The sequence below is a fragment of the Salvelinus alpinus genome, chromosome 8, assembly GCF_045679555.1.
Source record: "Salvelinus alpinus chromosome 8, SLU_Salpinus.1, whole genome shotgun sequence".
In the NCBI taxonomy this organism is placed as follows: Eukaryota; Metazoa; Chordata; class Actinopteri; order Salmoniformes; family Salmonidae; genus Salvelinus; species Salvelinus alpinus.
The window spans coordinates 42,618,001-42,643,185 of NC_092093.1; the positions used below are offsets into that span (position 1 = coordinate 42,618,001).

Genomic DNA, 25,185 nt, shown 5'->3' on the forward strand with positions numbered 1-25,185 from the left:
GCAATCACTCACCTCGGATTAGACAAAGATGTTTTCTTCAACAAGCAGGACGCAGAGGATGTACTTCAGACACCCGACAAGGCCAATATCCCCGTCATTGGCAGGAGAAAGTAAAGCAGCTATAGAGGACACAGGGCGGGGTGCCTTGTAAGAATCTGCCGATGGCGAGTGGGAAATCTGCCTTTACCATCGATATTACTTGCCAAAGTACAATCATTGGACTATAAATTAGACGAGGTACGATCACGAATATCCTTTCAACAGGACATTAAAAACTGTAATATCTTATGTTTCACCGAATCGTGGCTGAATGACGACATGGATAACATTCAGCTGGCGGGATATACGCTGCACCGGCTAGATAGAACAGCCCACTCCGGTAAGACTAGGGGGGGGGGCTGTGTATATTTGTAAACAACAGCTGGTGCACGAAATCTAAGGGAGTCTCTATAACCACCACAGACGGATGCTGGCACTAAGACCGCACTCAGTCAGCTGTATAAGGAAATAAGCAAACATGAAAACGCCCACCCAGAGGCGGCACTAGACTTTAATGCAGGAAAACTGAAATCAGTCTTACCTAATTTCTATCAGAATGTTAAATGTGGAACAAGAGGAAAAAAACTTTAGACCACCTTTACACCACACACAGAGATGCATATAAAGCTCTCCCTCGCCCCTCATTTGGCAAATCTGACCATAATTCCATCCTCTTGATTCCTGCTTACAAGCAAAAACTAATGCAGGAAGCACCAGTGACACGGCCAATAAAGAAGTGGTCAGATGACGCAGATGCTAAACTACAGGACAGTTTTACTAGCACAGACCGGAATATGTTCCGGGATTCTTCCGATGGCATTGAGGAGTACACCACATCAGTCACTGGCTTCATCAATAAGTGCATTGATGACGCCGTTCCCACAGTGACTGCACGTACATACCCCAACCAGTAGCCATGGATTACAGGCAACATCCGGCACTGAGCTAAAGGGTTGAGCTGCCGCCTTCAAGGAGCGGGACACTAACTCGGACGCTTATAAGAAATCCCACTACGCCCTCAGATGAACCATCAAACAAGCAAAGTGCCAATACAGAACTAAGATTGAGTCGTACTACATCGGCTCCGATGCTCATCGGTTGTGCCAAGGCCTGCAAACTATTACAGACTACAAAGGGAAGCACAGCCGTGAGCTGCCCAGTGACACGAGTCTACCAGACGAGCTAAATCACTTCTATGCTCGCTTCGAGGCAACCAACACTGAGGCATGCAAGAGATCATCAGCTGTTCTGGACGACTGTGTGATCACGCTCTCCGCAGCTGACGTGAGTAAAACCTTTAAACAAGTCAACATTCACAAGGCCGCTGGGCCAGACAGATTACCAGGAAGGGTGCTCCAGGCATGTGCTGACCAACTGGCAGGTGTCGTCACTGACATTTTTAACATGTCTGTAATACCAACATGTTTCAAGCAGACCACCATAGTCCCTGCGCCCAAGAACACTAAGGTAAGTCTTCCGACTAGCTTGGAAAGACAGTACCGTGCAGTATCGAAGAGCCCTCACTGCTGCTCGATCATCCTACTTTTCCAACTTAATTGAGGAAAATAAGAACAATCCTAAATTTATTTTTGATACTGTCGCAAAGCTAACTAAAAAGCAGCATTCCCCAAGTGAGGATGGCTTTCACTTCAGCAGTAATAAATTCACAAACTTCTTTGAGGAAAAGATCATGATCATTAGAAAGCAAATTACGGACTCCTCTTTAAATCTGCGTATTCCTCCAAAGCTCAGCTGTCCTGAGTCTGCACAACTCTGCCAGGACCTAGGATCAAGAGAGACACTTAAGTGTTTTAGTACTATATCTCTTGACACAATGATGAAAATAATCATGGCCTCTAAACCTTCAAGCTGCATACTGGATCCTATTCCAACTAAACTACTGAAAGAGCTGCTTCATGTGCTTGGCCCTCCTATGTTGAACATAATAAACGCCTCTCTATCCACCGGATGTGTACCAAACTCACTAAAAGTGGCAATAATAAAGCCTCTCTTGAAAAAGCCAAACCATGACCCAGAAAATATAGAAAACTATCGGCCTATATCAAATCTTCCATTCCTCTCAAAAATTTTAGAAAAAGCTGTTGCGCAGCAACTCACTGCCTTCCTGAAGACAAACAATGTATATGAAATGCTTCAGTCTGGTTTTAGACCCCATCATAGCACTGAGACTGCACTTGTGAAGGTGGTAAATGACCTTTAATGGCGTCAGACCGAGGCTCTGCATCTGTCCTCGTGCTACTAGACCTTAGTGCTGCCTTTGATACCATCGATCACCACATTCTTTTGGAGAGATTGGAAACCCAAATTGGTCTACACGGACAAGTTCTGGCCTGGTTTAGATCTTATCTGTCGGAAAGATATGAGTTTGTCTCTGTGAATGGTTTGTCCTCTGACAAATCAACTGTACATTTCGGTGCTCCTCAAGGTCCGTTTTAGGACCACTATTGTTTTCACTATATATTTTACCTCTTGGGGATGTAATTCGAAAACATAATGTTAACTTTCACTGCTATGCGGATGACACACAGCTGTACATTTCAATGAAACATGGTGAAGCCCCAAAATTGCCCTCGCTAGAAGCCTGTGTTTCAGACATAAGGAAGTGGATGGCTGAAAACTTTCTACTTTTAAACTCGGACAAAACAGAGATGCTTGTTCTAGGTCCCAAGAAACAAAGAGATCTTCTGTTAAATCTGACAATTAATCTTGATGGTTGTAAAGTCGTCTCAAATAAAACTGTGAAGGACCTCGGCGTTACTCTGGACCCTGATCTCTCTTTTGACGAACATATCAAGACTGTTTCAAGGACAGCTTATTTCCATCTACGTAACATTACAAGAATCAGAAATTTTCTGTCCAAAAATGTGGCAGAAAAATTAATCCATGCTTTTGTTACTTCTAGGTTAGACTACTGCAATGCTCTACTTTCTGGCTACCCGGATAAAGCACTAAATAAACTTCAGTTAGTGCTAAATACGGCTGCTAGAATCCTGACTAGAACCAAAAAATGTGATCATATTACTCCAGTGCTAGCTTCCCTACACTGGCTTCCTGTTAAGGCAAGGGCTGATTTCAAGGTTTTACTGTTAACTTACAAAGCGTTACATGGGCTTGCTCCTACCTATCTTTCCGAGTTGGTCCTGCCGTACATACCTACACGTACGCTACGGTCACAAGACGCAGGCCTCCTAATTGTCCCTAGAATTTCTAAGCAAACAGCTGGAGGCAGGGCTTTCTCCTATAGATCTCCATTTTTATGGAATGGTCTGCCTACCTATGTGAGAGACGCAGACTCGGTCTCAACCTTTAAGTCTTTACTGAAGACTTATCTCTTCAGTAGGTCATATGATTGAGTGTAGTCTGGTCCAGGAGTGTGAAGGTGAACGGAAAGGCTCTGGAGCAACGAACCGCCCTTGCTGTCTCTGCCTGGCCGGTTCCCCTCTCTCCACTGGGATTCTCTGCCTCTAACCCTATTACAGGGGCTGAGTCACTGGCTTACTGGTGCTCTTTCATGCCATCCCTAGGAGGGACGCGTCACTTGAGTGGGTTCATTTTATCTCTATTTCTGCTTTTTGTGACTCCGTCACTTGAGTGAGTTGAGTCACTGACGTGATCTTCCTGTCTGGGTTGGAGCCCCCCCTTGGTTTGTGCCGTGGTGGAGAACTTTGTGGGCTATACTCGGCCTTGTCTCAGGATTGTAAGTTGGTGGTTGAAGATATCCCTCTAGTGGTGCGGGGGCTGTGCTTTGGCAAAGTGGGTGGAGTTATATCCTTCCTGTTTGGCCCTGTCCGGGGGTATCATCGGACGGGGCCACAGTGTCTCCTGACCCCTCCTGTCTCAGCCTCCATTATTTATGCTGCAGTAGTTTATGTGTCGTGGGGCTAGGGTCAGTTTGTTATATCTGGAGTACTTCTTCTGTCTTATCCGGTGTCCTGTGTGAATTTAAGTATGCTATCTCTAATTCTCTCCTTGTCTCTTTCTTTCTCTCTCTCGGAGGACCTGAGCCCTAGGACCATGCGTCAGGACTACCGGGCATGATGTCTCCTTGCTGTCCCCAGTCCACCTGGCGGTGCTGCTGCTCCAGTTTCAACTGTTCTGCCTGCGGCTATGGAACCCTGACCTGTCCACCGGACGTGCTACCTGTCCCAGACCTGCTGTTTTCAACTCTCTAGAGACCGCAGGAGCGGTAGAGATACTCTTAATGATCGGCTATGAAAAGCCAACTGACATTTACTCCTGAGGTGCTGACTTGCTACAACCTCGATAACTTCTGTGATTATTATTATTTGACCATTCTGATCATTTATGAACATTTGAACATCTTGGCCATGTTCTGTTATAATCTCCACCCGGCACAGCCAGAAGAGGACTGGCCACACCTCATAGCCTGGTTCCTCTCTAGGTTTCTTCCTAGGTTTTGGCCTTTCTAGGGAGTTTTTCCTAGCCACCGTGCTTCTACACCTGCATTGCTTGCTGTTTGGGGTTTTAGGCTGGGTTTCTGTACGGCACTTTGAGATATTAGCTGATGTACGAAGGGCTATATAAAATAAATTTGATTTGATATAGGTAAAGAAATGTAATCTAGCTCCCAGTATGCAATTACTATGGCTTCCTCTGGGTGTCAGTAGTCTTTGTTCAAGGTTTCAGGCTTGTTTCTTCCAAAACGGGGAAGAATAATGAGTTTTAGTACAGGGACACAGACTTGGAAATTTGTATATGCTCGCGCGACAAAGAGGACACGTATATCGTTTTCCTATTGAACATACTTCTTTCCGTATTTAATATTATAGTTTAATTACATTTTAAGGTATCTGACGATTAAATGTAACCGTATTTTGACTTGTTTCAACAAAGTTTAGCGGCAGCTTTTTGGATTCCTTTCTCTGCATGTTGAACGAGTGGATTACTCAAATCGATGGCGCCAACTAAACAGACTTTTTGGGATAATAAGAAGGATTTGATCTAACAAAATGACACTACATGTTGTAGCAGGGACCCTTTCGATGACAGATCATAGGATGATTTTCAAAAAAAGTATTATTTATTTGAATTGTGCACCCTCCAGTTTCACCGGAAGTTGTCCCGCTAGCGGGAAGCCTAGCCTTACTAATCGTACATGTACGTATTACCTCAAATAGCCCGACTAACCGGTTCAGCCGCACATTGACTCTGTACCGTTACCACCTGTATACAGCCTCGCTACTGTTATTTTCAATGTCATTTTACTGTTTTTATTTTTTATTTCTTTACTTATCTATTTTTACCTAATACCTATTATTTTTACTTAAAAACAGCACTGTTGGTTAAGGGCTTGTAAGTAAACATTTCACTGTAATAGTCCTTCATATCAAAGTTTATTTGTCACGTTTCCTAGAAAGGCCAAAACCTGTTGTATTCGGTGCAGTGACAAATAATCTTTGATATGAAGTATTTTTACTTAAGTATTTTACGCCAATGCAATTTCAAATAGTTATAATGCATAGTAATAATGTTTGGTGGCAGGACTATTATCAGACCTTCTGGGAAAAAACCCTGCAAATGAATACAAAAAACAATGTTTTAAGTGAAATATTAGCTTTTGTTTGAAGTCGAAAAAAACACGTCACATCAGGCATGCAATAGGAGATAATTTAGCAATGTGTGTGATGGAATTCCTTTTTTAAATTATCCTTTTGTAATTTTACCCAATTTTTCTCATCGCTGTAACTCCGCTACGGGCTCGGGAGAGGCGAAGGTCGAGATACGTGTCCTCCAAAACATGACCCACCAAGCCACGCTGCTTCATAATACATTGCTCGCTTAACCTGGAAGATAGCCGCACCAATGTGTCGAAAGAAAAATCTTTGACTGATGACAGCTTGAAGGCACCCGGCCCGCCACAAGGAGTCGATAGAGCGCGTTCGAGCCAAGGAAAGCCCTCTGGCCAAACCCTCCCCTAACCCAGATGGCGCTGGGCCAATTGTGCATCGACCTATGCGGCTCCCAGTCAGGGCTGGCTGTGACACAGCCTGGGATCGAACCCCAGGGGTAGCAGTGGTCTCTGCGGCCTCATCATGAACACAATATATTTAATCAATTTTAGAATAAGGCGGTAACGTAACAAAATGTGGAAAAAGTCAAGGGGTCTGAATACTTTCCGAAGGCACTGTACATTATGGTCCGTACGTATAAACAGAGTCGGAGTGCTGATCTAGAATTTGGTACCCCCTTTCCATGTCATCTTGTTCATTACTTTCCAAAAGTTAAAACTGGTCTTAGATCAGCAATAATACTCTGAGATACTCCAGGAATACGGACCCAGAACCTTCTCTGTGGTACATACTCTTTATATGCCAGGCAGAAATGTTGCCCCAACACAAAATGCTGGGTATGTCTGGTGTATTATGATGCACTGTGTGTGTCAAGTGGAACAGTGTTTACACATACCAGCTGAAATGTCAGAGAGAAAAACTGATTTGTGATCCAGTAGCTATCTATGTCAGGCATGGTATTTTCAAATGTCAATCTGTACAATTGTCTTAATGTGTGGGGAAATACTAGATTCTGTGTAGAATTCCTATTAATATTATTGTCCATTTACCCTTCACTTTAACCCTTACCTCCCAAACTCAGTCATAACGCGTCATTCTTCTACCCTTTCAAGTATGCATACAGTACATTACATTAGCCATATCCGTCTCAACCCTCCAAACTCCAACCTTTATCTGCTTGCCCTGATATACATGGTCATTGACAGGTAGAACGTGACATGGGTGATGGGCGATGTGGGTGATATGGTCAACATGGGCAATATAGGAGATATGGGTGATATAGGAGTTATGGGTGATATAGGAGATATGAACGATGTGGACAATATAAGCGATATAGGTGATAAAAGCGATGTGTGCGATATAGACGATACAGACTATTATAGACTATAAGGACAATATGCGTTACCCATGGGTGTTCCCACTCCGTAGGCCTTGGAGTCGATGAGGCCCCCTATCTGGGTAAGGTTGCAGTTGCGCTGGGTGACAAACTCAATGGTTGTGGACTCCATGAGGAAAGCGTAGTCGGAGGTGAGCACGCGCTGGATGCCCGTGTCTATGTTTTTCACAATCACAGACGTTCGCCGGCTGTTCATGAACTCCCACATCTTGTCGTAAGTGGAGATCTTCGTCTTCTGTCAAACCACCGGAGGAAGAAAAGGAAGATTAATGGAATCCACCTCTTCTAATAAGAATTGATTTGGTTCATATAGCACTGGCCTTTCCAGTGTCAATCAATCAATAAAATTGGTTTATAAAGCAATTTTTACATCAGCAGATGTCACAAAGTGCTTGTACAGAAACTCAGCCTAAAACCCAAAAGAGCAAGCAATGCAGATGTAGAAGCATGGTGGCTAGGAAATACTCCCTCGAAAGGCAGGAACCTAGGAAGAAACCAGGCTCAGAGGGGTAGTCAGTCATCTTTTGGCTGTGCCCGGTGGAGATTATACATGGCCAATACTTTTCTAGTACCTTGAACTGAGGGGTTTATTATATTTTCTTGCCGTCTTTCCCTACAGCAGATCGATATTTGAGTGATACCCACAACCACAACACCGCAGAAGACCACTTATCGCAGTGAGCCCAATGGTAAGCTAACTACCTTGAAAAAGGTCATGGTAGATCCGTCCTCCACCACTCCGTACAGGATCTTGGTCTGTTTGGCCAGGTCATCGGCCGAGTCGATGGGTGACTCCATGCGCTCCACGGTGAGGAAGGCAGCCAGGTTGGCCGTGTAGGAGGAGATGATAATGAGGGTGAAGAACCACCAGATGCCCCCCACGATCCGGGTGGACAGGGCCTTAGGCATGAGTTCTGAGCCTGGGTACGGAGTGGAGGATAGGGGTGTAGGGAGTGGAGACAGATAGAATTCGAGAGGTTACAGCAAGGGTGTATGGAGAAGATGTCTACATAGGCAGCATCCACAAAGGACTTAGTGAGGGGTTATATTGTGCTCTGTAGATCATCCGGAGTAGCCTGAGTGGGACTTGAATCCAGGCCACTGGGACTGTCCATCGATTAGTAAGAAAGGTTGCTATGTGTTGTACTTAAATCGCTCCCATTATGTATTGGGAGTTGGACAGTAGGGGGATGGTTTCACGTACCCAGATTAAGCCTACTCCTGAACTAAAAAGCATGTTGAATGGTGAATATCCATTGACAGAGCGTTTGAGTCCTTAAAATAGGATTTATCTGGGTCCAGGAAACTGGTCCTAAAGGTATACTCAATTAACTTACCGTCCGTCAACACAAATCACTTCTTTAAAGTTACACGTTTACATTTCACAATAAAAACTTTAGTGGAAACTGACAACCTGGTTGGGTCTGACTGTCATGTACCCAAGGTACCCTCACATCCTGACCCCATGTCCCACTACTCCATGGGCACTGATTTGTTGCGGGCAATGGGAGAGGACTCTGGGTAGTGGCACCTGACACGAAGCTGTTCTTGTTGAATAAGTGCAGCATGGCTAGTTGGTAATAGATAAGTTATACCTAAAGGCTAGTTCACTGGGTCGTCATTTTCCTTTTCACACTATCATGCTCACCCAAACATGTTTGATATTTTCCTTTCACTTTGTCCTTTTCAGCATGGTTCCAGCAACTATGGTGGAGGCGTAACCAGGCCAGCACAGACTCCGCTCAGTCATATGAAAAAGGTATCTGTTACACTGAGACCCTTACCAACTTTATAATTGTTTTATACTGGGGGGAGGGTTGCAATGCAACCTAATTTAATCTATATACAGTTGATGTCGGAAGTTTACATACACCTTAGCCAAATACATTTAAACTCAGTTTTTCACAATTATTGACATTTAATACTAGTAAAAATCCCTGTTTTAGGTCAGTTAGGATCACAAATGTCAGAATAATAGTAGAGAATGATTTATTTCAGCTTTTATTTCTTTCATCACATTCCCAGTGGGTCAGAAGTTTACATACACTCAATTAGTATTTGGTAGCATTGCATTTAAATTGTTTAAATTGGGCAAACCATTTCTGGTAGCCTTCCACAGGCTTCCCACAATAAGTTGGGTGAATTTTGGCCTATTCCTCCTGACAGAGCTGGTGTAACTGAGTCAGGTTTGTAGGCCTCCTTGCTCGCACACGGTTTTTCAGTTCTGCCCACAAATGTTTTATTGGATTGAGGTCAGGGCTTTGTGACGGCAACTCCAATACCTTGACTTTGTTGTCCTTAATACGTTTTTCCACAACTTTGGAAGTGTGCTTGGAGTCATTGTCCGTTTGGAAGACCCATTTGCGACCAAGCTTTAACTTCCTGACTGATGTCTTGAGATGTTGCTTCAATATATCCACATAATTTTCCTACCTCATGATGCCATCTATTTTGTGAAGTGCACCAGTCCCTCCTGCAGCAAAGCACCCCCACAACATGATGCTGAAAATGGTCATTATGGCCAAACAGATTTTTTTTCCTTCATCAGACCAGAGGACATTTCTCCAAAAAGTGCGATCTTTGTCCCCATGTGCAGTCGCAAAGCGTAATCTGGCTTTTTTATGGCGGGATTGGAACAGTGGCTTCTTCCATGCTGAGCGGCCTTTCAGGTTATGTCGATATAGGACTCGTTTTACTGTGGATATACACTGCTCAAAAAAATAAAGGGAACTCTAAAATAACACATCCTAGATCTGAATGAATGACATATTCTTATTAAATACTTTTTTCTTTACATAGTTGAATGTGCTGACAACAAAATCACACTAAAATTATCAATGGAAATCAAATTTATCAACCCATGGAGGTCTGGATTTGGAGTCACACTCAAAATTAAAGTGGAAATCCACACTACAGGCTGATCCAACTTTGATGTAATGTCCTTAAAACAAGTCAAAATGAGGCTCAGTAGTGTGTGTGGCCTCCACGTGCCTGTATGACCTCCCTACAACGCCTGGGCATGCTCCTGATGAGGTGGCGGATGGTCTCCTGTGGGATCTCCTCCCAGACCTGGACTAAAGCATCCGCCAACTCCTGGACAGTCTGTGGTGCAACGTGGCGTTGGTGGATGGAGCGAGACATGATGTCCCAGATGTGCTCAATTGGATTCAGGTCTGGGGAACGGGCGGGCCAGTCCATAGCATCAATGCCTTCCTCTTGCAGGAACTGCTGATACACTCCAGCCACATGAGGTGTAGCATTGTCTTGCATTAGGAGGAACCCAGGGCCAACCGCACCAGCATATGGTCTCACAAGGGGTCTGAGGATCTCATCTCGGTACCTAATGGCAGTCAGGCTACCTCTGGCGAGCACATGGAGGGCTGTGCGGCCCCACAAAGAAATGCCACCCCGCACCATGACTGACCCACCGCCAAACCGGTCATGCTGGAGGATGTTGCAGGCAGCAGAACGTTCTCCACGGCGTCTCCAGACTCTGTCACGTCTGTCACATGTGCTCAGTGTGAACCTGCTTTCATCTGTGAAGAGCACAGGGCGCCAGTGGCGAATTTGCCAATCTTGGTGTTCTCTGGCAAATGCCAAACGTCCTGTACGGTGGTGGGCTGTAAGCACAACCCCCACCTGTGGACGTCGGGCCCTCATACCACCCTCATGGAGTCTGTTTCTGACCGTTTGAGCAGACACATGCACATTTGTGGCCTGCTGGAGGTCATCTTGCAGGGCTCTGGCAGTGCTCCTCCTTGCACAAAAGCGGAGGTAGTGGTCCTGCTGCTGGGTTGTTGCCCTCCTACGGCCTCCTCCACGTCTCCTGATGTACTGGCCTGTCTCCTGGTAGCGCCTCCATGCTCTGGACACTACGCTGACAGACACAGCAAACCTTCTTGCCACAGCTCGCATTGATGTGCCATCCTGGATGAGCTGCACTACCTGAGCCACTTGTGTGGGTTGTAGACTCCATCTCATGCTACCACTAGAGTGAAAGCACTGCCAGCATTCAAAAGTGACCAAAACATCAGCCAGGAAGCATAGGAACTGAGAAGTGGTCTGTGGTCACCACCTGCAGAACCACTCCTTTATTGGGGGTGTCTTGCTAATTGCCTATAATTTCCACCTGTTGTCTATTCCATTTGCACAACAGCATGTGAAATTTATTGTCAATCAGTGTTGCTTCCTAAGTGGACAGTTTGATTTCACAGAAGTGTGATTGACTTGGAGTTACATTGTGTTGTTTAAGTGTTCCCTTTATTTTTTTGAGCAGTGTAGATACTTTTGTACCTGTTTCCTGCAGCATCTTCACAAGGGCCTTTGCTGTTATTCTGGGATTGATTTGCACTTTTCGCACCAAAGCACATTCATCTCTAGGAGACAGAACGCATCTCCTTCCTGAGCAGTATGATGGCTGCGTGGTCCCATGGTGTTTATACTTGCATACTATTGTTTGTACAGATAAACGTGGTACCTTCAGGTATTTGGAAATTGCTCCCAAAGATGAACCAGACTTGTGGAGGTCTACAATTGTTTTTCTGAGGTCTTGGCTGATTTATTTAGATTTTCCCATGATGTCAAGCAAAGATGCACTGAGTTTAAGGTAGGCCTTGAAATACATCCACAGTTACACCTCCAATTGACTCAAATGATGTCAATTAGCCTATCAGAAGCTTCTAAAGCCATGAAATCATTTTCTGGAATTTTCCAAGCTGCTTAAAGGCACAGTTAACTTAGGGTATGTAAACTTCTGACCCACTGGAATTGTGATACAGTGAATTAGAAGTGAAATAATCTGTCTGTAAGCAATTGTTGGAAAAATTACTTGTGGCATGAACAAAGTAGATGTCCTACCCGACTTGCCAAAACTATAGTTTATTAACAAGAAATGTATGGAGTGGTTGAAAAACAAGTTTTAATGACTCCAACCTAAGTGTATGTAAACGTCTGTCTTCAACTGTATAGTAACTGAATTTCTCTGCAATTATCTTTCAAGAATAGAGGACCCAATCTAAATGTAAATAGCTGTTGCAGTAGCTACTCAAAGTTACTACTCCAATAAGGACTATAACTTTTATGTTCATTCAGTTGCAATAACACTAAAGGAGACACCTTCACTGTAACAAAAACTTAGCACAAAATATGCAAAAATAATAATAATTTGAAATAATATACACTGAGCAATTATATAAACGCAACATGCCAAAATGTCAAAGATTTGACTGAGTTACAGTTCACATAAGGAAATCAGTCAATTGAAATAAATTCATTAGTACCTAATCTATGTATTTTACATTACTGGGAATACCAATATGAATATGTTTGTCTAAGATACCTTTAAAAAAAAAAGGTAGGGCCGTGGATCAGAAAATCAGTCAGTATCTGGTGTGAGCACCATTTGCATTATGCAGCGTGACACATCTCCTTCCGATAGAGTTGATCAGGCTGTTGATTGTGGCCTGTGGAATGTTGTCCCACTCCCCTTCAATGGCTGTGCGAAGTTGCTGGATATTGTCGGGAACTTGAACACGCTGTTATACACGGCGATCCAGGGCAACCCAAACGTGCTCAATGGGTGAAATGTCTGCTGAGTATGCAGGCCCGGAAATAACTGGGACATTTTCAGCTTCCAGGAATTGTGTACAGATCCTTGCGATGGGACAATAGAAGCTCCTATTATCATGCTGAAACATGAGGTGATGGCGGTCGATGAATGGCACGACAATGAGCCTCAGGACCTCGTCACGATATCTCTGTGCATTCAAATTGCCATCGATAAAATGCAATTGTGTTCATTGTCCGTAGCTTATGCCTGCCCATACCATAACCCCACTGCTACCATGGGGCACTCTCTTCACAATGTTGACATCAGCACATCACTCGCTCACAAGACGCCATGTCCTCTGCCCAGTACAGTTGAACTCGGGATTCATCCGTGAAGAGCACACTTCTCACTTCTCCAGCGTGCCAGTGGCCATCGAAGGTGAGCATTTTCCCACTGAAGTCGGTTACAACGCTGAACTGCAGTCAAGACCCTGGTGAGGATGACAAGCACACAGAACCGTTCCCTGAGACGGTTTCTGAAAGTTTGTGCAGAAATTCTTCAGTTTTGCACACCTACAGATTAATCAGATGTCCAGGTGGATGGTCTCAGGAGATCCCGTAGGTGAAGAAGCCAGATGTGGAGGTCCTGGGCTGGTGTGGTTACATGTGGTCTGCAGTTGTGAGGGCGGTTGGATGTACTGACAAATTCTCTAAAACAATGTTGGAGGCAGTTTATGGTAGAGAAATTAACATTACATTCTCTGGCAACAGCTGTGGTGGACATTCCTGCAGTCAGCATGCCAATTGCACGCTTCCACAAAACTTGAGATTTTTGTGGCATTTTGCAGTGTAGCAATACTGCACATTTTAAAGTGGCCTTTTATTTGTCACTAGCACAAGGTGCACCTGTGTAATGATCATGCTGTTTAAGCTTCTTGATATGCCATACCTTTCAGGTGGAAGGATTTTCTTGGGATAGGAAAAATGCTCACCAACAGGGATATTAACAAATTTCAGCACCAAATTTGCGAGAAATAAGCTTTTTGTGCGTATGGAAAATTTCTGGGATATTTTATTTCTGCTCATGAAACATGGGACCAATACTTTACATGTTGCGTTTATATTTTTGTTCAGTATATTTTCCTCTCCAGCTTCCTCTGTACATTCATTTCAATCAGAAAACGAGGTAGCAACATTATTCTTGTTCCCACTTTAACCCAACTACAACTTTTAAGGTTAAATGGTGCCTTCATAAACCCTTTCTAAGCCCTATATAGATGCTTCATAACTTTTCCCCCATGCAGCACACACCCAGAGGCCCCTGTGTCGCCCGGAGCCTGGCCTAAAACCTTGGACCCCATAGAGAGTGGGACACGGAGATAGCCACAGCACCAGCAGGCTGAGGCAACTACCTTGCTGCATGAGAGCCCCGATGCCGAACCAGAAACTATTGAGCAACGTAAAATTGTTTTCCACCACGTCCGAGTCTGGGTTGCACGGATGGGGGTTGTACCACTCGTACGGGCTAAACCTGTGGTGGAGAGAGCACACAGACACTAAAATCAGTCAAACAAATGAACATTCATGGACAGGATGGTCTAGTGGTTAGTGCCTACACATCCGTCGGTGTCGGCATGGGTTCAAATCTGTCCTACTGCTTTTGATACATACCCCATCGACAATCTCTCCTCTGTCCAATAGAACACACACAATACCTTTACATTAAAAAACAGACAACGTTCGAGCTTCCCTAAGCAGACAAAAACATGATGTGAAAATCGTGTTATTGTAAGGCGACCAAAACAGTAGACGCTCCTATGATCCTCTACTATGCCCTTTGGGTCCCTCGCTCCTCTCGAGACCAAACACAAATCATTTACCCTTTCCCCCAACGTATTGATGTATTCAAATGCTTTCAGTTTGTTGTGAGAGGCCCAATCGATGGAGTGGAATAACATTGTCACTGGAGATAACGTCCCCATCCCTGATCATCTTTAGAGCTCATTGAGATTTATCGACTGGAGGATCCTTTCTGATTCCCCCCTGGTGGTTTGAGACCCCATCACCCCTCCCCAATTCAGCCAATATGCCTTCTTCCATCCATAGACTTCCTTGTGCATGTCTAATCCTCTTCCCCCTCCATTGCCTGACTCACCCTCTCCCCTTTTCCTCCCCAGCACTGCCTCCCTCCCTCTCTCCCTCCTTGCTTCTCTGTCCCCTAAGGGCCACTAGGGATATCCAGGTGTCGCCCATCTTCCCCAATAACCCCTGTGTATTTATACCGGTGTTCTCTGTTTGTCTGTTGCCAGTTTGTTTTGTTCGTCAAGCCTACCAGCGTTTTTCCCCTTGCTCCTGTCTTCGCTATAGTTCCTGTTGCTTGTTTCCCGGTTTTGACCATTCCTGCCTGCCTGCCCTGATCCTGAGCCTGCCTGCCGTCCTGTATCTTTGCCCCATCTATCTGGATTACTGACCTCTGCCTGACCTGAGCCTGCCTGCTGTCCTGTACCTTTGCCCCACCTATCTGGATTACTGACCTCTGCCTGACCTGACCCTGCCTGCCGTCCTGTACCTTTGCCCCATCTATCTGGATTACTGACCTCTGCCTGACCTGAGCCTGCCTGCTGTCCTGTACCTTTGCCCCACCTATCTGGATTACTGACCTCTGCCTGACCTGACCCTGCCTGCCGTCCTGTACCTTTGCCCCATCTATCTGGATTACTGACCTCTGCCTGACCTGACCCTGCCTGCTGTCCTGTACCTTTGCCCCACCTATCTGGATTACTGACCTCTGCCTGCCCTTGACCTGTCCTTTTGCCTGCGCCTGTTTGAATAATAAACTTTTGTTATTTCAACAATGTCTGCACATGGGTCTTACCTTAAACGCGATAGTGGCAATCGTCACCTACACAACATCAAACATACAGAGAGCTATAGACACCCATGGGGCTGGGGATTTGAAAAAAACATCAGGGCTTTGTTCCAATCTCCATCCTACCTCTAGAATGAATGTACTCTAAGTGGTATGGTAGTATAGACATTGGAACACAGCCCAGGTTTAATGTCCTGCTCATTGTTTCAGAATAAATTCCTAGTAGTAACTGATGTTTGACATTGATATATACTAGGCTATGCTGTTTGCTTCCATGAATAGGATCAGGGAAGTAACGGAGGGTAAATGCATGTAAAAAATAAAAAAACATTTATGCACCTATTACACCAAGTTAGTGTTGTTTGGATTAATGTTGTTGAACATTTACCAACCTTTGTGTTTACCACTACATCCCTGATTAGCATACATTGTGAACTGTAATCAGAATTACTTTGCTAAGTGTTTATGGTTCTCTGTATAAAGAAAAGTTTTTTCCACAAAGATGATGACTTGCGAGCCATTTATGGACTATTTATTTAAAAACCAGTTTGGTACGTGGATGCATTCCAAACTGTACCCTATTCCCTAAATAGTGCACAACTTTTGACCAGAGCTTTATGTTCAAAAGTAGTGCACTGGAGAGGGAATAGGATGCCATTTGGGATGTGTATAATTTTGCCTTTTCTTTACTGCTGCTCCTTATACACTTTCTCTGGACTTCCTCGGCCCCAATGGGCCGCCTGATTGTCCGGGATGTCAATGAGCTCTGTCTACTTGTAAACGCCAGAGACCGCGCGCCACACCTTGTCCCCTGTAGTGCGGTGTGTTATGTGACATTGTGTTGACAGTGTGAAACTGTGTGTGTGAAAGGAACCGATTGTGTGCGTGAGGTTTCTCTGTGTGACCTTTCGGTCTGCGTTCCGAACCTGCATTTCTCTGGGTCTTGTTCTGCACACTGATTACTACAGGAGAGAAGTGTCCAACAAGGGAGCGTAAGGTCACCGCACACATACACAAAGTTAAGATGGCGCCAAAGAGGATTCCTACGTTTTACATGATCCTAACCAACTGTGATATTTTGTTCGTTTTTTTGCATTGTTTAAAAATATATTTTTTTACTTATTTTGTACATAATGTTGCTGTTACCGTCTCTTATGACCGAAACTTCTGGACATCAGAACAGCGATTACTCACCACAAACTGGAAGAAGCTTTTTCCTTTAACGAGTCCGACGAGAAGGATATACTGCTTTCCGAGGAACAGGCCCAAATCCCGGTCATTGGCGTGAAGAAAAGATGGAGGAAAAGAGGACGCAGATCGGGCTGCCTTCTGAGAATCCGTAGGCGAGCGAGTAAACTCCCACTGCCATCCGTTCTACTTGCTAACATGTTTGGAAAATATTGACCTACGATTACAATTATCCAACCAACAGAACATTAGAAACTGTATTATTTTATGTTTCACCAAGTCGTGGCTGAATGACGACATGGGTCATATAGAGCTGGCAGGATATTCTATGCACTGGCAGAACAGAGAAGAAGCTACGTCTAGTAATACGAGGGATGTGTCTTCTTTTTTTTTTTAAATGATCGACAACGACGTCCCCACAGTGACCGTACGTACATATTCCAACCAGAAACCAGAAGCTCCAGAGGCACCGCCAAAGCGGGTATTGACTATGATGGAGTGGGGTCCACGTCCCGCACCCGAGCCGCCACCGTGAGAAGGCCCACCCGGACCCTCCCCTTCTATGTCAGGTTTTGCAGCCGGAGTCCGCACCTTTGAGGGGGGGGGGGGTACTGTCACGCCCTGGCCTTAGTTATCTTTGTTTTCTTTATTATTTTAGTTAGGTCAGGGTGTGACATGGGGGATGTATGTGTTTTGTATTGTCTAGGGGTTTTGTATGTTTATGGGGCAGTGTCTAGTCTAGGTGTATGTATGTCTATGGTTGCCTAGATTGGTTCTCAATTAGAGACAGCTGTCTATCGTTGGCTCTGATTGGGAACCATATTTAGGCAGCCATATTCATTAGGTAGTTTGTGGGTGATTGTCTATGTGTAGTGTTTGTGTCAGCACTATTTGTTTATAGCGTCACGTTCGTCGGTTTGTTGTTTTGTTAGTTTGTAAAGTGTTCTTCGTTTCGTGTCATTAAACAAGAAGAATGTATTGTTATCACGTTGCGCCTTGGTCCTCCTCTCTTCCACCATACGGCGATCGTGACAGAGTGGGAGACTAATCCGGACGCTAATAAGAAATCATGCTATGCCCTCAGACGAACCATCAAACAGGCAAAGAGTCAATACAGGATTAAGATTGAATCCTACTACACCGGCTCTGACGCTCAGCGGATGTGACAGGGCTTGAAAACTATTACAGACTACAAAGGGAAACCCAGTGACGCAAGCTGCCCAGTGACACGAGCCTGCCAGACAAGCTAAATGCTTTTTATACTCGCTTCGAGGCAAGCAACACTGAAGCATGTATGGGAGCACCAGCTGTTCTGGATGACTGTGTGATAATGATGTGAGCAAGACCTTTAAACAGGTCAACATACACAAAGCCGCGGGGCCAGACGGACTCCCAGGACGTCTACTCAAAGCATGCGCGGACCAACTGGCAAGGGTCTTCACTGACATTTTCAACCTCTCCCTGACCGAGTCTGTAATAGCTACATGTTTCAAGCAGACCACCATAGTCCCTGAGCCCAAGGAAGCGAAGGTAAAATGGCTAAATGGCTACCGCCCTGTAGCACTCACATCTGTAGCCGTGAAGTGCTTTGAAGGGCTGGTCATGGCTCACATCAACAACAGCATCCTGGATACCCTAGACCCACTCCAATTTGCATACCACCCAAACAGATCCACAGATGACGTCATCTCAATCACACTCCACACTGCCCTTTCCCACCTGGACAAAATGAACACCTATGTGAGAATGTTGTTCATTGACTACAGCTCAGCGTTCAACACCATAGTGCCCACAAAGCTCATCACTAAGCTAAGGACCCTGGGACTAAACACCTCCCTCTGCAACTGGATCCTGGACTGATCCTCAACACTGGGGCCCCTCAGGGGTGTGTACTTAGTCCCCGCCTGTACTCCCCGTTCACCCAAGACGGCGTGGCCTAACATGACTCCAACACCATCATTAAGTTTGCTGACGACACAACAGTGTCATGCCTGATCACCGACAATGATGAGACAGCCTATAGGGAGGAGGTCAGAGAACTTGCAGTGTGGTACCAGGACAACAACCTCTCCCTCAATGTGAGCAAGACAAAGGAGCTGATTGTGGACTACAGAAAAAGCCGAGCCGAACAGGCCCCCAATAACTTCAACGGGGCTGTAGTTGAGCGGGTCGAGAGTTTCAATTTCCTTGGTGTCCACATCACCAACGAACTATCATGGTCCAAACACACCATGACAGTTGTGAAGAGGGCATGACAAAACCTTTTCCCCCTCAGGAGACTGAAAAGATTTGGCATGGGTCCCCAGATCCTCAAAAAGCTCTACAGCTGCACCATCGAGAGCATCCTGCCCGGTTGCATCACCGCCTGGTATGGCAACTACACAGCATCTGACCATACGGCGCTACAGAGGGTAGTGCGTACGGCCCAGTACATCACTGGGACCAAGCTTCCTGCCATCCAGGACCTCTATAATAGGCGGTGTCTGAGGAAAGCCCATAAAATTGTCAATGACTCCAGTCACCCAAGTCATAGATTGTTTTCTCTGCTACTGCATGGCAAGGGGCACCGGAGCGCCAAATCTAGGACCAAAAGGCTCCTTAACAGCTTCTACCCCCAAGCCATAAGACTGCTGAACAATTAATCAAATGGCCACTGGCATATTTACATTGACACCCCCCCTCCATATGTTTTGTACACTGCTGCTACTCACTGTTTATTATCTATGCATAGTCACCTCACCCCTACATACATGTCCAATTTACCTCAACTAACGTGTATCCCCACACACTGACTCGGTACCGGTACCACCCTGTATATAGCCTCGTTGTTGTTATGTTATTGTGTTACTTTGTATTATTATTTATTTTTTACTTTAGTTTATTTGGTAACTATTTTTCTTAACTCGTCTTGAACTGCACTGCTGGTTAAGGTCTTATAATTAAGCATTTCAAGGTAAGGTCTACACATGCTGTATTCGGCACATGTCACAAATAAAGTTTGATTTGATACGAATATACACACACACACACACACACACACACACACACACACACACACACACAGAGCACAGACAGGGGACATGCCGAGTTCCACACAGAATAACAAAAGGATTCCTCTGCCTCTTCTCCTCCTCTCCTCTTCTCTCATCATCCTCCTCTCCTATCCAGGGTCACAATAACCCAACAGGCACCCTCCTATCATCTGTCTGCTGGATTAAATTACTCGAGCCAGCTTTATAGATCGGTTTCTTTATTGTCTCAGGGCATCTGAGGAGAGGTGTGTAAGAGAGAGAGATAGAGAGAGAGATAGTGTGTGTTTGTGGTGGACATTGTGCGGCAGGCCCACGTTCGCCAGCGGTTACAAGGAGACAGTGTGTGTGTGTGCGAGACGAGAGAGCCTGAGGTGACACTGTGACATGTACTTATCTAGTGTGTAAGCTGGCGTAAGGAGCAATTACATGTTTACATGTAATGACAGGGGCCTTATTGAGAATGTCACAAACGTCCAAGTTTTCTGTGATATATTTTGCGACTGTATACGTACCTATGATTGAGAACACCCTCTGAGTGAATCAAGAAAGAGTCAAGAAATAACAAAATGTCGGAGGAAACAGTTTAGGAACATGAAAAAATTGAATTCTGACGATTATAGGAAAATAAGTTACTTCCTTTTAGCCCTTCAGATGTGGGTGGAATGAGCTTTTAAATCCTTAGAGATCGGAGGTTTTACTGTTTTGCTACTGACATACCTCCGTCTATGGCTACACTGCCGATTCTATTTCTAGGGGATTAAAGAAAACACCATCCTTCACATATAGGGACTTAACCAATCAATCTGTTTGTAGGTCAATACTACAATTATGAGAGAGCAAGTTGACGCCTGGGCAGAGATCAGTACATCAGACTTAGAGCTATTGCACATCAACACCCATATGGAGGAGAGAGAGGAATAGTTATCTGATAAAGAAGACTATAGTATGGGCAATATTGGTGTGATTTCCTGGGTTCAAACCCAGGTTTCCTTAATTGCCATAGCACTGTTTAAGCCTGCTGAGCTAAAGCCTCGAAGACCAAATCATCATGTTTCAAGCAAGGTTATTCATCACTAGAGTGTGGTTAAGGACGTTTGTTATAATAAGTGAATCTGTTATAATAAGCACACTTTCATACACACACAAACATGCTTGTACGCAGACAATGTTGCAGTTATATCTGAGTTCATTTGACTGTGTCTACTGTGTAAACTTAAAACCGTGTAAAGGCCACATTGAAAACATAGAGAAACTTACCCAACATACCTTTGATAAAGATGACAATAAAATAAGTGCATATTCTGAACCAACTTAGGTGACAGTTGTTGCCTTCCTTTCAGGTGATCAAAAGGCCAGTAACATTTGGAAAACGTATATTAACCACAAAACTCTTGGGGTCAAACCGAAGAACAATCAACAGCTGGCACACCAGAGTTCTGGGGTTAATGAACCCTTTTCTACATTAGCAAAGGCTCCAGGGGAATTCTACCAAAAAGCGGGCAACATTGGGCATCGGATGTCATAATGGCGTCATATTGTTGTTGTAAACTGCTTTTATGGATGCAGAAACGTCAGATTACAACCACCATTTTGCAACCAGAAAAATAAGTCTTACTCTACTTATAATAGCTGTATAAACACACTGTACTCAGCTCCATAACACTGAACAAACCAATATATAACCAAAGGCCGGGCAAGGCCATAGGTTACTTATACAGTGCTTTAGCTCTACCTCACTCGATTGTTTCATATTTCCCTCAGTCTGGGGTTAAGCCAGGGCATGTCCACAGCACTTTACATAAGATAGCTTTACATGAGCTTGAGGGCATATGTACTGCCTCAGTCAGCCGGACTTAATTCACACACTGTCAAAGCTTTCCTGTGGGGCATAGAGTTTGTTTCACAGGTAGAATAACTTCACACTCTGGGCTTGTGCTCGTATCGTAAGACGGAGAGAAAAGCCGCTGTCTGGTTTGGGAAAGCGAGCGGTGAGGGATGGCATGTTACCTGGCTATGACAAACAGCACACAACTGACACCCAAGTAAGCCAGCAGAATATACATCCAGATATCGGGTGAGAGGGGGTTGAGGAAGGAGAAGACACCCGGGTTGGTTCCGTTGGGCTTGCGGTAGAGGATACTTATCCCCAGGGTCATGAAGGGCTTGGAGAAGTCGATGACCTTCTCCCTCACGTAGGTAATGGCCAAAGGAGCCACCACTAGGTCTGCTTTCTGTGGACAGAGATCGGGGAAGGAATTGGAGTCCACCAATCAGAAGCTGTGGTATCACATCAAAACCAATCATATTAGGACATACATTGGGAGGTTGGAGTAGTCCACCAATTAGGGGATATGGTATCAAATTAGAACCGATACAATTTGGACATAGATTGTGGGGTGGAGATAGTCGACCAATCAGGGGCTGTGGTATCACATTAGAAACTGGGGCTTGCAAGAAACTATCAGATATAGGATCTCCTCTCTGTCAACACTTTGACCAGTCATTGAGAATGTGTGGATCCTGGAAGGACAAGGGAAAATCAGTGAAGTCATTTAAACTAGGTTGTTATTGTAAATTAGTTTAGGTCCTGGATGCTGATTGGCTGAAAGCCGTGGTACATCAGACAATATACCACGGGTATGTCGCAAAAATACTTGTTTACTGTTCTGTTTATGTTGGTAACCAGGTTGTAATAGCAATCAGGGAGTTTGTGGTATATGGCTAATATACTGTGCCACAGCTAAGGGGTGTATCCAGGCACTTCACTTCGCGTCGTGCCTAAGAACAGCCCTTAGCCGTGGTATATTGGCCATATACCTCACCCCCTCTGGCCTTATTGCTTGAATTTAAAACTTGTTCTCAATGACTTACCTTGCTAAATAAATATGCAATATGAGAAATGTGCAAGACTTGGTGAGAACTGGGAAGTCAAAGGACTAAAAAGCGTCCTTAGTGTAATTGGTGTAGACCCAAACAGACCCTATAAAGTCAAAACCTCTGGACCTATTCAAAGCCCATTGTCCATTGTATCCACTATCTGCCAAACCGTATCCTCATCACCACGGCAACACACCAATAACCACCACGGGAACCATGACAGTACACTCCTCCACTCCACTACTCACGTGGTCCATGAGCTCCCTGACCATGCCATTCCACTGGCCCGTGCTCTCCTCCAGCGCCCCATACTTTCCGTCCTCCACCAGGTGCACCTAATAATAATAACAGTGATTTTTTGTATTTTTCTCCCATTTTCTCCCCAATTTTCGTGGTATCCAATCGCTAGTAATTACTATATTGTCTCATCGCTACAACTCCCGTACGGGCTCGGGAGAGACGAAGGTCGAAAGCCATGTGTCCTCCGAAGCACAACCCAACCAAGCCGCACTGCTTCTTAACACAGCACTGCTTCTTAACACAGCGCGCCTCCAACCCGGAAGCCAGCCGCACCAATGTGTCGGAGGAAACACCGTGTACCTGGCCCCCTTGGTTAGCGCGCACTGCGCCCGGCCCGCCACAGGAGTTGCTGGAGCGCGATGAGACAAGGATATCCCTACCGGCCAAACCCTCCCTAACCCGGACGACGCTATGCCAATTGTGCGTCGCCCCACGGACCTCCCGGTCACGGCCGGCTGCGACAGAGCCTGGGCGCGAACCCAGAGACTCTGGTGGCCCTAGACCACTGCGCCACCCGGGAGGCCCATAACAGTGATATTAATTATAAAAGTAACAACGACAACAAGAAAAATTATATATGCCATTCAGTAGACACTTGTAGTAGTATGTGCATTCATTTTCATACTGTTCCCCCATGGAGATCAAACCCACAACCCTGGCTTTGCAAGCCCCATGCTCTACCAACTGAGCCACATGGAAAAACGCTCACCTCATAGTGAAAGCCCAGGATCCCCGAGAGCTCGCGGAGCAGGTCGATGCAATAGCCCTCGAAGCGGTCGTTTCCGTACAGCGGCTTGTCGGACTTCTTGAACATCACATAGGGCTCCACCTGTTAAGGAAAGATGGGTGTGGGAGGGATGGGGAGAAGGTAGAGTGAAAGAGGGAGGAGGAAGAAAGGAGGGAGAGGGTGGAAAGGGGGAGAGAGGCAGAGAGAGGTAGAAAGGAGGAAGAGGCAAAGGGAGGGGGTAAAGACAAAGGGAGGCGGTAGGAGGCGAGAGAGAGGTAGAGATAGGGATGAGAAAAGACAGATCATAAAGCAGAGCAGGACGGCAACAAAGAGTGGTAAAAAAGGACAAGAAAGAGAATGATGTCAAAAGAGAGCAGAGAAAAACATACATCATACTCCAGCTATGGGGCAGCAGGTAGCCTAGCGGTTAAAGTGGAACTGACAGCGTTTTAGAAAGCTGAAATTATATTAAAATCTGTATTCAGACCCCTTCCCTTTTTCCACATTTTGTTACGTTTCAGCCTTATTCAAAAGGATTGTGTCAAGGCACAGATCTGGGGAAGGGCACCATGTCTGCAGCATTGAAGGACCCCAAGAACACAGTGGCCTCCATCAGTCTTAAATGGAAGTTTGGAACAACCAAGATTATTCCTAGAGCTGGCCAAACTAAGTAATCTGGGGGAGAAGGGCCTTGGTCAGGGAGGTGACCAAGAACCCAATGGTCACTCTGACAGAGCTCCAGAGTTCCTCTGTGGAGATGGGAGAACCTTCCAGAAGAACAACCATCTCTGCAGCACTTCACCAATGAGGCAATGATTGTAGAGTTGCCAGACGGAAGTCACTCCTCAGTAAAAGGCACCGGACAGCTTGGAGTTTGCCAAAAGGTACCTAAAGGACTCTCAGACCATGAGAATCAAGATCTTTTTTTTTTTTTTTTACATTGTCTGACAAGCAAGCACTTGGATATGGTCATTTTCACGTTTTCATACTTTCATAAAATGTTTGGGGCTGACGAAAGTAAAGCATTGCTGAAGATTCTATAGCAATATAGAGTGGGAAAGCGGTTGTGCGTTTGGACAATTTATAGACACTGCAGTAAATAAAACCTAATAAAAACATATCAGACTGGTGCACTATAGCTAATCAGAGCTTCAGTAGACCTATATGCATGCATTACATTTGGGGGAGAGGAGGTAACATCAAGATCCTATTACTACAAAGGGAGGCTTACTGGATATCCTCTCTAAAGACATTGACCCCTAGTGGTCTGAATATTGACTTTGATCTCAGGCCCTTCTTATGACCACATTTTCCTATATGAACAAGTCTTATAAATGTAACATGAATTTTTTTTACAGCTTATTAGCGTACACCTGACATGTTCCCCCTGTTGATGATGCTCATTATATATTAAGGTTGAACCAAAATTACATGTAACAAAAACGAAATACGAAATTATGTGAAATTGAATGAAACAATAATGTATGTTGACGATAATACGATGTACAACATTCCATTATGTTTCTATATGATAACAATAGCGTAATATATTTAATATGCCATATACAATTTTTTTTACAGTTTCACTAATTCATTTTAATTCACTTAATCATTATGACACACCCCTCACTACTGTCATTGGTTACAGTAATTGCACT

General features: G+C 44.9%; 1 pseudogene; it reads right to left on the minus strand.

Moving 5' to 3' along the window:
• Nucleotides 1-25,185, minus strand: part of LOC139583175 (glutamate receptor ionotropic, kainate 2-like) — a 198,807-nt pseudogene that overhangs the window by 18,208 nt on the left and 155,414 nt on the right.